Below are 13,605 nucleotides of genomic sequence, written 5' to 3' on the forward strand. Positions count from 1 at the left end.
TACATGGCCTCCAAGCCAGGGGTGCTGGATCTAGGGGTACTGGGGCTACAGCTACATCCCCTGGCTTGAAGTGGTGTCCATCATATACAGGGTGTACAGCTTGTTCAATGGCCCTGAGTACCCCCACTATACAAACTGTTACAATGCCACTGCTCCAAGCTGCCCTCACCAAGATTATGACTGCAGGCACAGGGGAGGTACCATTAGGGTATGTCTACACTATGAAATTAGGTCGAATTAAAGAAGTCGGTTTTGTAGAAAGCGTTGTTATACAGTCGATTGTGTGTGTCCCCACACAAATGCTCTAAGTGCATGTAGAGTGTGTCCACAGTACCGAGGCAACCATCGACTTCTGGAGCGTTGCACTGTGGGTAGCTATCCCACAGTTCCCGCAGTCTCCGCCGCCCATTTGAATTCTGGGTAGAAATCCCAGTGCCTGATGGGGCTAAAACATTGTCGTGGTGGTTCTGGGTACATATCGTCAGGTCCCCCTTCCCTCCCTCCCTCCCTCCGTGAAAGCAAGGGCAGACAATCGTTTTGAGCCTTTTTTCTTGAGTTACCTGTGCAGACGCCATAGCACGGCAAGCATGGAGCCCGCTCAGCTCACGGTCACCGTACATCTCCTGGGTGCTGGCAGACGCGGTACTGCATTGCTACCCAGCAGCAGTTTATTGCCTTTTGGCAGCAGACATGCAATATGACTGTTAGCCGTCGTCGACATAGTCCTGGGTGCTCTTTTAACCGACTTCGATGAGGTCAGGGGCGCCTGGGTAAACATGGGAGTGACTCAACCAGGTCATTTCCCTTGTTTCGTCTCATGGCGATTGAGTCCTACCAGCAGTGGACTGTCTTTTAATCTGCAGCTAGCAGAAGACAATGGCCAATAGTCATACTGCACCGTCTTCTGCCGAGCACCCAGGAGATGACGATGGCTAGCGGTCGTACTGCATTGTCTGCTGCCACCAAGATGTATAAAGATAGATGAAGTGGCTCAAAACAAGAAATAGACCAGATTTGTTTTGCATTCATTTTCTCCTCCCTCTGTGAAATCAACGGCCTACTAAACCCAGTTTTGAGTTCTATCCTTGAGGTTTTGAGTTCTATCCTTGAGGGGGCCATTCAGTTTCTCGCAAAGCCACCCCCTTTGTTGATTTTAATTCCCTGTAAGCCAACCCTGTATGCCATGTCGTCAGTTGCCCCTCCCTCCGTCAGAGGAACGGCAGACAACCGTTCCGCGCCTTTTTTCTGTGCAGACGCCATACCACGGCAAGCATGGAGCCCGCTCAGATCACTTTGGCAGTTAGGAGCACATTAAACACCACACGCGTTATCCAGCAGTATTTGCAGCACCAGAACCCGGCAAAGCGAGTAGGCGACGTCAGCGCAGTGACGAGAGTGATGAGGACATGGACGCAGACTTCTCTCAAAGCACGGGCCCTGGCAATGTGGGCATCATGGTGCTAATGGGGCAGGCTCAAGCGGTGGAACGCCGACTCTGGGCCCGGGAAACAAGCAGAGACTGGTGGGACCGCATAGTGTTGCGGGTCTGGGACGATTCCCAGTGGCTGAGAAATTTTCGCATGCGTAAGGGCACTTTCATGGAAGGAGTCAAACAACACGGCTGGGGTAGTGGTGGCTGAACCCCCTAAAATGGCATGCAGCTCATCATAGAAGCGGCATGTTTTGGGCTCTGACCCGGAGTGGCTGTTCGCCTCTCTGGTTTTCTGGTAGGCTTGCCTCAGCTCCTTAAGTTTCACACAGCACTGCTTCGGATCCCTGTTATGCCCTCTGTCCTTTATGCCCTGGGAGATTTTGACAAATGTTTTGGCATTTCGAAAACTGGAACGTAGTTCTGATAGCATGGATTCTTCTCCCAAAACAGCGTTCAGATCCCGTACCTCCCGTTCGGTCCATGCTGGAGCTCTTTTGCGATTCTGGGACTCCATCATGGTCACCTCTGTTGATGAGCTCCGCATGGTCACCTGCAGCTTGCCACGCTGGCCAAACAGGAAATTGAAATTCAAAAGTTGGCGGGCCTTTTCCTGTCTACCTGGCCAGTGCATCTGAGTTGAGAGTGCTGTCCAGAGCGGTCACAATGGAGCACTCTGGGATAGCTCCCGGAGGCCAATACCGTCTAATTGCGTCCACAGTACCCCAAATTCGACCCAGCAAGGCCGATTTCAGCGCTAATCCCCTTGTCGGGGGTGGAGTAAGGAAATCGATTTTAAGAGCCCTTTAAGTCGAAAAAAAGGGCTTCATCGTGTGGACGGACAGGTGCAGGGTTAAATCGATTTAACGCTGCTAAATTCGACTTCAACTCCTAGTATAGACCAGGGCTTAGAGAGGAATATTTGGTGGTCCAATAGGCCAGTACTTGGCTGTGCATAGTATTTGAGGGCCTACATTCAGGGGCATCCAAATATGCTGTGTCATCTGAATACAGCAACTCAAATCCAGATTTCAGCCATTCATTATCATGGATCTGTAACTAAAACAATGTTCTGTAAGAGATAACCCTAGGAAATGTGTAGCACCAGTTAACACAACACAATGAAAAGGAGATCGGCCAGTCTAAACTTAACTCTTCGTGCCCTGCACCTCCTGCATGTAAAATTCTCAATTGTCCTCTCAAAGTGTGCATAAGCCACTTCCCTTAACATGCAGGGCAGTTGCACATGCAAAAAAGAAGGAAACAGGAAATAGGCAACATCACTTAAAACAAATAGCTCAATAAAGTCTGATTCTTCATGCAAAGTCCCCGAATTCATTGCAGTAGTGATCTTATTCTATATAAACCAGCCAATGTATTTAAAGAAATACAATTTCTTTTTTAATGAACATCAGTCATTGTTAGAATGAACCTTTATTTACAAGACAGGACATTTCAAGTAAGTAGGTTTCTATTTTTTTTTTTCAATAGGTACTCGTATTTCTCTCTTCTGTTTGCTCAGCTAATCGTACCTGATCATGCAGGCTTGAGCCTGATTTATGATGAAAGATTATCTGAGTGATATTGAAATCACATGCCGTGTGGGTGTGGGCGTAAATCCTTGAAGTATGCCAGCTCCATGGACTGAGTAGTCCGACCTGTAGGATCAGGATAGGAACTTGCTTTTTTGCTCTACAGTGAGTTCGCCAGCTGGTGTATAAGAGCAAACTAGAATCCTGCACTATCTTAAAAAACTACTGATAATACTGCATTTTAGTAAAAACTGAATTGAAATGAGGAGTGAAACTGAACCATCAGGTGGCAATCCCATTACTGAGCACGAACCAGCGTATAAACAGTAATGTTGTGACCCAGGATTGCTATACTGAAATGAGTACATTTTAAGATAGATTAAAGTTTAAAGTAATTGTCATCTTCCTTTAGTTGGCTTTTGTCATACCTGAAAGGATACGTTAAAATACTGTTCTACACTGAAGTCAGTCTTTAAAGTCACCTAAGACTTCCTCTCTTCTAAATGACATTGCCAGAGCCTAAGATCATGGGCAAGAAAAGGATGTGGTCACTGCATGCTGGTACCAGCCGCCCCATCAGAGATGTTTTAAATAAGATGAGTCAAACATGTCTTCAGAGCATAGTTACAAAACAAGGAAACCACTGATGAGTAATGGCCTCAGACAGACCTAATTAACTGGACTATATTTTTTTCATATGTGCTTCCATTCAGGCAGTAATAATGATGAAATTCCTGCAGGTCTGTATAACACCTGCAGCCACAGTGAATGCAGAGGCTCCAATACAGCTGGTTGGAATGACCCCCACCCTGCTTGGAGCTTCTGTGGTCTCTAGCCAGCCTCAATATCCTCATCACCTCCCGTTTGCATAAAACATGAGTATTTTGTATGAGCTGCAGTGGGGAAAGAGGACAGTCAGGTGGGTGTGGCTAGTCCACAGTCAGCCTGCAGCAAGGGAGGGCTGGTGGCATGCTCCTCCTCACGGCCCCCATTCTCTGGTGCCTGATGGTTTTTGTCTGGTTATTATTTCTGCAGGGCCTTAGGTAGAGGGGAGACAACACAGCAGCAGAGAAAAGGGAACTCTGTACTTGGGGAGCATTATTTACACAATTCAGGCCGTGACTGCTGCTTCACCCTGATTAGGTTTGGTAAATTACAAGTATGCTTTGAGGCAGCGGTTCTTTAAGGTTCGATAGTCTAGGAGGTAGCTAATGCTGAGGAACCCATGGGGTCCTACCACTGCGCTTTACCCTGTGTCTAACCACAGTCTCCTGATAATGCTTCAAGATAAGCACCTGGGGTGGCATCCACGAAGGCACTTAGGTGTTGCAGCTCTGACTGTCACAATGCCTAACTTTTAGCCATCTAGAAAATCAGCTACAACGCTGAGATCCACAAAGCCAAGTTAGATGCCTAGGCACCCTATACAATGGATGGGGAGAGAGAGGCACCTGAGAATGCGATCCACAAAAGCCGGCACGCTAGGGGAGGAGTGGCTGACACTACGTAATGGGAGACGCTGATGAGAAGGGTGTGTGCTAGGCCCTGCCCCCTCATGGGGCATAGATAGGTGCCTAATTCCAGGCTGCAGGGAGGCACCTATCTCTGCTTGAGATCTATGACCATGAACCTGCTGCCTGGAGTCAGGTGGGTGAGACACGTAAGCCACTTCGCTGTGGGACTGAGGTAGGTGCCTGCAATTCTCCACACAGAACTCGGGGTGGGGGTGGTGTCACCTACCTTCTTACTTGGAGTCCAGTGGTTAGAGCACCCACCTAGAATGTGGGAGACCAATTCCCCCCCTCTCTGCCAAAGGAGGAGAAAGCTTTTCAGTCGGGGTCTCCCACCTTTCCGGAGAGTTCTGGGACTGCTGAGCTATGGGCTATTCTGAGGTGGGGTTTCCTCAGTCTCTGCTCTTGAAGCTGTTCCACTGTGGCTAAATAATGAAAGAGTCATTGGAGCAGGGGGACTGGCCCCATGGTCTCCCCACTCCCAAGTGGCTGTCCTAACAATAAAGCTAGAGTCATTCCCTCACTCTCTATTTCTCTGATATATTTAAAGGGGGCTATTTAAAGGGCCCGGGGCTCCCCTGCTTCTACTGCACCAGTCCTTTAATTAGCCGCCAGAGCCCTGGGGAAGCGGCGGGGCGCCAGTGGCTATTTAAAGGACTGGGGTGGCAGAGGCAGCTGGAGCCCCAGCCCTTTAAATAGCCCCTGGAGCCCCCACTACTCCAGGGTTCTGGGGGCTATTTAAAGGGCCTGCAGCTCCCCTGCTTCTACCGCCCCGGTCCTTTAAATAGCCCCCAGAGCCCTGGAGTAGCGGCAACGGGGCTCCGGTGGCTATTTAAAGGGCCGGGGCAGTAGAAGCAGGGGAGCCCCAGGCCCTTTAAATAGCTACCGGAGCCCCGCAGCCGCTACCCCAGGGCTCCAGCAGCGGGGCTCTGGAGGCAATTTAAACAGCATGGGGCTGCAGCCACTGCTGGGAGCCCCAGGCCCTTTAAATTGCCCCCGGGGAAGCCGGGCTGCCCCAGTACGGTGCATTGGCTCTTGCTGGTACGCCACACCGGGGTGTACCGGCTTACTTTCACCTCTGATGCAGGCCAAGGCTCCACCCACTCACCACCCCTGCCCACTCACTCCCTGCTCACCTGCACTGGACAGGAGCCAGAACAGGGGTTCTCACAGCAAATTTTTTGGTGGCCAACTCTTGCTGGTGGCTGCTCTGAATTTTTCCTAAAATATTTTATTAACTTTAGGAAAAACAAATAAATATGCACATCTACACATCCAAATCATTGTAATTAATTTATGTGGAGGGTTTTTTTTTGCAGACTCAATAATAAAAATAAGGGACAGTTGTCTCTCTTCTTTACTGGACCTACACAGACTAGAAATACAAATAAGGTGCTTTGCATGGTTTGCTTTTTTGGTTGGTTTTTTCCCCAGACTTGCTAGCTAGGAAGTCTGCTACTGTGAAAACTGAGAGTTGTATATTTGTTAATATCACTTTTCACAGCAGACTTACGCAGCCCCAGCAAGCTGGGGGACAAATTAAGCCCTGGACAGGGAGGTGAGGGGAGTAGGGAGGGGAGGGATGAGTCGGGGGCTGGAGGAGGCAATGGGGTAAGGGGCGGCATGTGTGGGGAGAGGAGCCCGGGGCCAGTGTCCCACTGCATAGCTGGGGACTGGAGGAGGCAGTAGGGTCAGGAGCGGCGTGGGGGGTGAGCTCGGGGCTGGAGCCTAGCCTCCCCCAGCTGGCGGTTCACACACTGCCCATGACTGGACTACAAATAGTAGCTTACTAGTGCAGGCACAGGCGCCGACTTCATGGGTGCTCTGGGACTGGAGCACCCACGGGAAAAAATGGTGGGTGTATCACCCACTGGCAGCCCCCCGATCAACTCCTCTCCCGCCTCCCAGCACCTCCCGCCCACCGCGGGCCCTGCCAATCAGCGCCTCCCCCTCCCTCCCAGTGCCTACTGCCTGCCATGGATCAGCTGTTTCATGGCGTCAGGAGGCACGGGGGCATGATGGGGGAGGAGTGAGGGCACAGCGCACTTGGGGGAGGGGGTGGAACAGGGTGGGAAGAAGCAGGGCAGGGTGGGGCATTGGGGGAAGGGGTGGAGTGGGAGTGGGGTCTGGGGGAGCACCCCCCCCCCGGTCAGATTAGAAACTCGGTGCCTATGAGTGCAGGGTTTGGCAATCCAGAAGCCCTACTCAGGGGAATAAGGGTCTTCTTATGTTTCCTTAATCCCCTGCACAGGTGCTCAGTGGCTCATGACTGAACCTAATGTGAGAAATTTTGTAAGTTAACTAAAAATCAGTAAGAAAAACTAGATGAAGACTAGGGTTCTTCAACCTCAAAGTGGGATGGCAAGACTGATTGGTAGCAGTCTAATATGAATCACTGACTTTTAAATAGATGAGTAAAGGCCTAATCCAACACCCACTAAGGTCAATGGAAAGATTCTCACTCACACTGGTGAGAGCTGAATCTGGCCAGAAGGCAGTAACAATAAAAAAAAGTGATTATAATGAATTGTATGATTACAGGAGACTAATTTCCCAGATATGGACTGGAGAAAAACTGCTACTAATAATAGTAGGGCTGTGATGTCTGACAAATTTCTTCACTAGCCACTGAATCAGCAAGAAGTGATGCCATTTTAGATTTAGCATTGGTAAGTACTGAGGACCTCATAGATGAACTGGGGACAAGCTTGGTTTGAGTGATCATGAGTTAATTCAGTTTAAACTAAATGGAAGGATAAAGAAAAATAGGTCTAAAAGTGGGGTCCTTGATTTCAAAAAGGCAAACTCTAAAAAATTAAGGAAATTAGTTAGGGAAGTGGACTGGCCTGAAGAACTCAAGGATCTGAGGAGGCTTGGAATTACTTCAAGTCAAAGTTGCAAAAATTATCTGAAGCCTGCATCCCAAGCAAGGAGAAAAATTTGTAGGGAAGGGTTGCAGACCAAGCATCTCAAATAGGTGATTCAAAGAAAGCAAAAAACCTGCAAGGAATGGAAGGTGGGAGGGATCAGCAAGGAAAGCTACCTCTTGGAGGTCAAAAGGTGCAGGGACAGTGAGAGCTGCCAAAAGCCAAGCAGAGTTGGACTTTGTAAAGGAAATTAAAACCAATAGTAAAAGCTTCTTTAGCCATATAAATAAAACTAAAACAAGGAAAGAAGAAGTGGGACTGCCAAACTCTGAGAATGGGGTGGAGATTAAAGATAACCTACCTAAGTATGGCCCAACACCAAAATGAATACTTTGCCTCAGTTTTTAATAAGGATACTGAGGAGCTCAGGAGCAGTGGCAGGGTGGCTAATGAGAACAAGGATATGGAAGTAGAAATTACCAATCCAAGGTGGAAGCCAAACTCAAACAGCTTAATGGGAGGTTTCAGAGTAACAGCTGTGTTAGTCTGTATTCGCAAAAAGAAAAGGAGTACTTATGGCACCTTAGAGACTAACCAATTTATTTGAGCATAAGCTTTCGTGAGCTACAGCTCACTTCATCGGATGCATACTGTGGAAAGTATAGAAGGTCTTTTTATACACACAAAGCATGAAAAAAATGGGTGTTTACCACTACAAAATGTTTTCTCTCCCCCCATCCCACTCTCCTGCTGGTAATAGCTTATCTAAAGTGATCACTCTCCTTACAATGTGTATGATAATCAAGCTTAATGGGACCAAATCAGGGGATCCGGATAATCTCCATCCAAGAATATTAAAGGAACGGGCAATGAAATTGCAAGTCCACTAGCGGGGATTTTTAAGGAATCCATGAATTTGGGGATTGTACCCTATGACTGTAGAATTACAAATATAGTTCCTATATTTAATAAAGGGGAAAAATGGAATCTTGAAAAATATAGAGCTATCAGTTGGACCTCAATTGTATGCAAGGTATTGGAATAAATTTTGAAAGAGAGAGTAATTAAAAACACAGAGGTAAATGGTAATTGGGATAAGATACAAGATGGTTTTACAAAAGGTAGATCAGGCCAGACCCACCTGATCATAGGCACTGACTTCCCCCCTTTTCCCTGGGTGCTTGACCCCCGTCTCTGCCCCCCCCCCCAACTCCACCCATTCCATGAAGCTCTGCCCCTGCCCCACCTCTGCAACATGGGCCCAGGTCACTTGCTGGTTTGAACTAGAATAAATGTCAAATTATCTGTAACTTGAAGTCTTTAAATTAAGATCTGAGGACTTCAATAACTCAGCCAGAGTTTATGGGCATCCTACAGGAATGGGCGGTTCTTTGGCCTGCAATGTGCAGGAGCTCAGATTAGATGATTATGAAGGTCCTTAAACTCTATGAGTCTATCACATGATATACTTTGTTCATTTAGACAAATTTAGTTTCCTTTGATTGTCTAGGATATTACTTCATAGTATTCTAGAAGTAGCACTTGGTATTTTGAGACCACAGTAGAAGACTCTGTTATGTGAGTCCCATGTTTTGTGTGTGAATTATAGGGTAGGTAGAGTAGTGAAGTGTTGTTTAGCAAGAATCCACTGTAACACACATTGTGATTCATAAGACACTACACGGGGGAAGGGGGAGGGGGAAATCACAATTTTGCTTGAACAAACATTTGGTAAGATACAAAAAGAAATCGAGCAAGGATTATTGCACAGTCAGGTAAGTAAACACAACTTTATATTTTCTAAACTACATAAATAAATGCAAATATTATAAATGTCATTTATAATGTATCTGGATCAAGCTATTGCAATAAGTTTATACAGAGTATCAAATACAACAATATTTTGATATCTTTTTTCTGTCTTTCTTATGAAATGTTTGTTTCAAAAACCAACTAGTGTTGTTAAGTGGTAACAATCGTTCACACAACCCAAGGGCTTAAAAGAAAGGAATTGATTGGTTAAGGACATCATAAATCTTACATTGCCCACATAACATTCATGCACATTATTATTATCAAGTACAGCAAAATGCATGTTTCATCACACATATCCTTACCATTGACAAAATATACCATATAAACCATTTCTGTAAAAGGGACATAACAATTGTATGTGGACACACACACTGATCAGTCTCAAGCACAAGTCCACATACATACATACATACATACTGTAATTTTACCATACCTTGACAATATTATTCACTTTTCCTGTTAAAACAGTGTGACATAGAGGCCCATTTGTGGCTCACTACTCTGTGTCAGCAACTCTTGTCAGGTCTGACCTATTCACACACTTAGCGACTCCCAGTCTCTATTCAAGCCCAAATTAATAGTATCCAATTTGCAAATGAATTCCAATTCAGCAGTTTCTCGCTGGAGTCTGGATTTGAAGTTTTTTTGCTTTAAGATAGCGACCCTCATGTCTGTGATTGCGTGACCAGAGAGATTGAAGTGTGCTCCGACTGGTTTATGAATGTTATAATTCTTGACATCTGATTTGTGTCCATTTATTCTTTTACGTAGAGACTGTCCAGTTTGACCAATGTACATGGCAGAGGGGCATTGCTGGCACATGATGGCATATATCACATTGGTGGATTTGCAGGTGAACGAGCCTCTGATAGTGTGGCTGATGTTGTTAGGCCCTGTGATGGTATCCCCTGAATAGATATGTGGGCACAGTTCGCAACGGGCTTTGTTGCAAGGATAGGTTCCTGGGCTAGTGGTTCTGTTGTGTGGTATGTGGTTGTTGGTGAGTATTCGCTTCAGGTTGGGGGGCTGTCTGTAGGCAAGGACTGGCCTTTCTCCCAAGATTTGTGAGAGTGTTGGGTCATCCTTCAGGATAGGTTGTAGATCCTTAATAATGCGTTGGAGGGGTTTTAGTTGGGGGCTGAAGGTGACGGCTAGTGGCGTTCTGTTATTTTCTTTGTTAGGCCTGTCCTGTAGTAGGTGACTTCTGGGAACTCTTCTGGCTCTATCAATCTGTTTCTTCACTTCCGCAGGTGGGTATTGTAGTTGTAAGAATGCTTGATAGAGATCTTGTAGGTGTTTGTCTCTGTCTGAGGGGTTGGAGCAAATGCGGTTGTATCGCAGAGCTTGGCTGTAGACGATGGATCGTGTGGTGTGGTCAGGTGAAAGCTGGAGGCATGTAGGTAGGAATAGCGGTCAGTAGGTTTCGGTATAGTGGTGTTGATGTGACCATCGTTTATTAGCACTGTAGTGTCCAGGAAGTGGACCTCTTGTGTGGACTGGACCAGGCTGAGGTTGATGGTGGGATGGAAATTGTTGAAATCATGGTGGAATTCCTCAAGGGCTTCTTTTCCATGGTCCAGATGATGAAGATGTCATCATATAGCGCAAGTAAAGTAGGGGCGTTAGGGACGAGAGCTGAGGAAGCGTTGTTCTAAATCAGCCATAAAAATGTTGGCATACTGTGGGGCCATGCGGGTACCCATAGCAGTGCCGCTGATCTGAAGGTATACATTGTCCCCAAATGTAAAATAGTTATGGGTAAGGACAAAGTCACAAACTTCAGCCACCAGGTTAGCCGTGACATTATCGGGGATAGTGTTCTTGATGGCTTGTAGTCCATCTTTGTGTGGAATGTTGGTGTAGAGGGCTTCTACATCCATAGTGGCCAGGATGGTGTTATCAGGAAGATCACCAATGGATTGTAGTTTCCTCAGGAAGTCAGTGGTGTCTCGAAGGTAGCTGGGAGTGCTGGTAGCGTAGGGCCTGAGGAGTGAGTCTACATAGCCGGACAATCCTGCTGTCAGGGTGCCAATGCCTGAGATGATGGGGCGCCCAGGATTTCCAGGTTTATGGATCTTGGGTAGTAGATAGAATATCCCAGGTTGGGGTTCCAGGGGTGTGTCTGTGCGGATTTGATCTTGTGCTTTTTCAGGAAGTTTCTTGAGCAAATGCTGTAGATACCAGCAGGAGAGTGGGGTGGGAGGAAGTTTTGTTTCATGGTCTCTGTGTGTATATAATGTCTTCTGCAGTTTCCACGATATGCTATGCATCCGATGAAGTGAGCTGTAGCTCACGAAAGCTCATGCTCAAATAAACTGGTTAGTCTCTAAGGTGCCACAAGTACTCCTTTGGTATCAGGTAGTGAGTTGCAGCTGGCCTGACCAATTCAGTGTGCCCCAACTCACTATGGTCATAATCTGTATTTGTGGTTGTCATGTAAGAGATCATTGGAAAACTAATAATTCACAGATAATTAATTATGAACATATGCTGGAATTATGCCTAAAGTGTGTTTAAACCAGGTATGTCAGGGAGAGTTGGTAAACAGGTCTGTCTGAGACAAAGGAATGTGTACTTGATTCCCTGACCAGCCCAGTCTTCAGGCAAAAACAATAAGGTCCATTAGGACCTATATATTAGGCAAACAAAGCTATTAAGCAAACAGCTGGGAGGAGAAAGAGCATAGCACTCGAATGCACAGTGTGGCTTAGTGGATAGAACACTGGACTGGGACTCAGAAGACCTGAGTCCTAGTCTTGCCTATCACACAGTTGTGGCCAAGTGGTTAAAGCAGTAAACTAGAAATCCATTGGGATCTCCCCATTCAAATCCTATCAACTATAGAAGCATTAGCGTGTTGTTACTGTTGTTGTCTTACTGCCTGAGCATCCGCAGAGCCAACTGGAGCCAGACCTGGTCTCACTCGTAGGCTGCGTACACTTAAAGTGCTGCTGTGACACTGCTATAGCACTTTGAAGTAGATCAGAGGTGGGTTAACTTTTAGTCTCCCTGGTGGTCTAGTGGTTAGGATTTGGCCCTTTCACCACAGTGGCCTGGGGTTTGATCCCAGTCAGGGGAGATTACACTCTTCAACAAAAATCTCCCTTCCACTCCTAACTTGCAATTCAATAGAAAAAATGCAACTCCTTGTCCTTCTTCATGACAGTAGCAGTCCCAGTGGCCTAATGGATAAGGCATTGGCCTTCTAAGCCAGGGTTTATGGGTTCAAATCCCATCTGGGGTAAGCAGGATTTTAACTACAACAGAGTTCAAAAAAAGAACTCAATAAATTCTTTGAGAATAGGTCCATCCATGGCGATGGGCAGGGATGGTGTCCCTAGCATCTGTCTGCGAGAAGCTAGGAATGGATCACTTGATGGACTTTCTTCACCACTAAACTTCATGTTGCCTTCCTCACAGCTTGAATAAGCTTTACTTGGAGGGGTAACCCTCAGAAGAATTCATTTCAAAGATGTATTGGTCTATAAAGGCAGGGGGACTGAACCTCAAGTGAAACACAGTTGAATCAACTGATTGTATACAATATTACTGCATCGTAAAAGTGTAGAGAGTGAGGTCTTTTCTGGACGCAAACAACACACTGGTGATTTATACAATTGTGTAATGTATGTACTAACACTATATGAGGAAATATGGATACTTAATGATATTATGCTTTAAAGTATGTGGCCACATAGGGAGAAACAGGTTCCCTCTCAAACAGGAGAGAAGGCAGTTATTTACCTGTCTCCTACATAAGCATGATGGAATCAAAACAATGGAAGTTCCATTTACACGATGGGAAGCCCCCAGGAAGGGAAAAAGCAGCGTGAAGTCACCCTGCCTCTTGAAACAAAAGTCACTGAACATGCGAAGATACAGTAACTCCTCACTTAAAGTCGTCCTGGTTAACGTTTCATTGTTACGTTGCTGATCAATTAGGGAACATGCTCATTTAAAGTTGTGCAATGCTCCCTTATAACGTCGTTTGGCAACTGCCTGCTTTGTCCATGCTTGCAGGAAGAGCAGCCCGGTGGAGCTAGCTGGTGGGGGCTTGGAACCAGGGGCGGGACCAGCAGCCCCACTATCAGCTCCCCGCTCCCCTAAGTTCCCTGTGCAGCAGCCACCCAGCAGGCTGTCAATTGCCTGCAGTTCAGCTGTCCCTCCCCCACTGCCATGTGCTACTCCTGCCCTCTGCCTTGGAGCTGCTCCCCGAGCCTCCTGCTTCCTGTGCGGGGGAGGGGGGAGAGAAGAAGGGGGCTAATGTCAGGGTGTCCCCCTCCCCCTTGCTCCTGCACCCCACTTACCCCATCTCCATAGAGCAGAGGGGACACACAACAGGGCTCAGGATGGAGGGAGCTTCCTGGCAGCAGCTGTGGTCTCAGCTTGCTGATTAACTTAACAAGGCAGTATACTTAAGAGTGGGTCAGTGTACTTAAAGGGGAAATGCG

The 13,605-nt window shown here is 46.8% G+C and overlaps 1 protein-coding gene and 1 non-coding gene across 2 annotated transcripts in view; one reads left to right on the forward strand and one right to left on the reverse strand.

The window, feature by feature from the left end:
- LOC102936122 (gap junction beta-6 protein) overlaps positions 1-13,605 on the reverse strand; it is a 69,586-nt gene that overhangs the window by 47,844 nt on the left and 8,137 nt on the right. The gene's annotated exons all lie outside the window — the stretch shown is intronic.
- On the forward strand, positions 12,326-12,398 carry TRNAR-UCU. Its single transcript has one exon. It is a non-coding gene; the product is annotated as a tRNA-Arg (tRNA).

This window comes from Chelonia mydas, chromosome 1 (genome assembly GCF_015237465.2).
Source record: "Chelonia mydas isolate rCheMyd1 chromosome 1, rCheMyd1.pri.v2, whole genome shotgun sequence".
Lineage (NCBI taxonomy): Eukaryota > Metazoa > Chordata > Testudines > Cheloniidae > Chelonia > Chelonia mydas.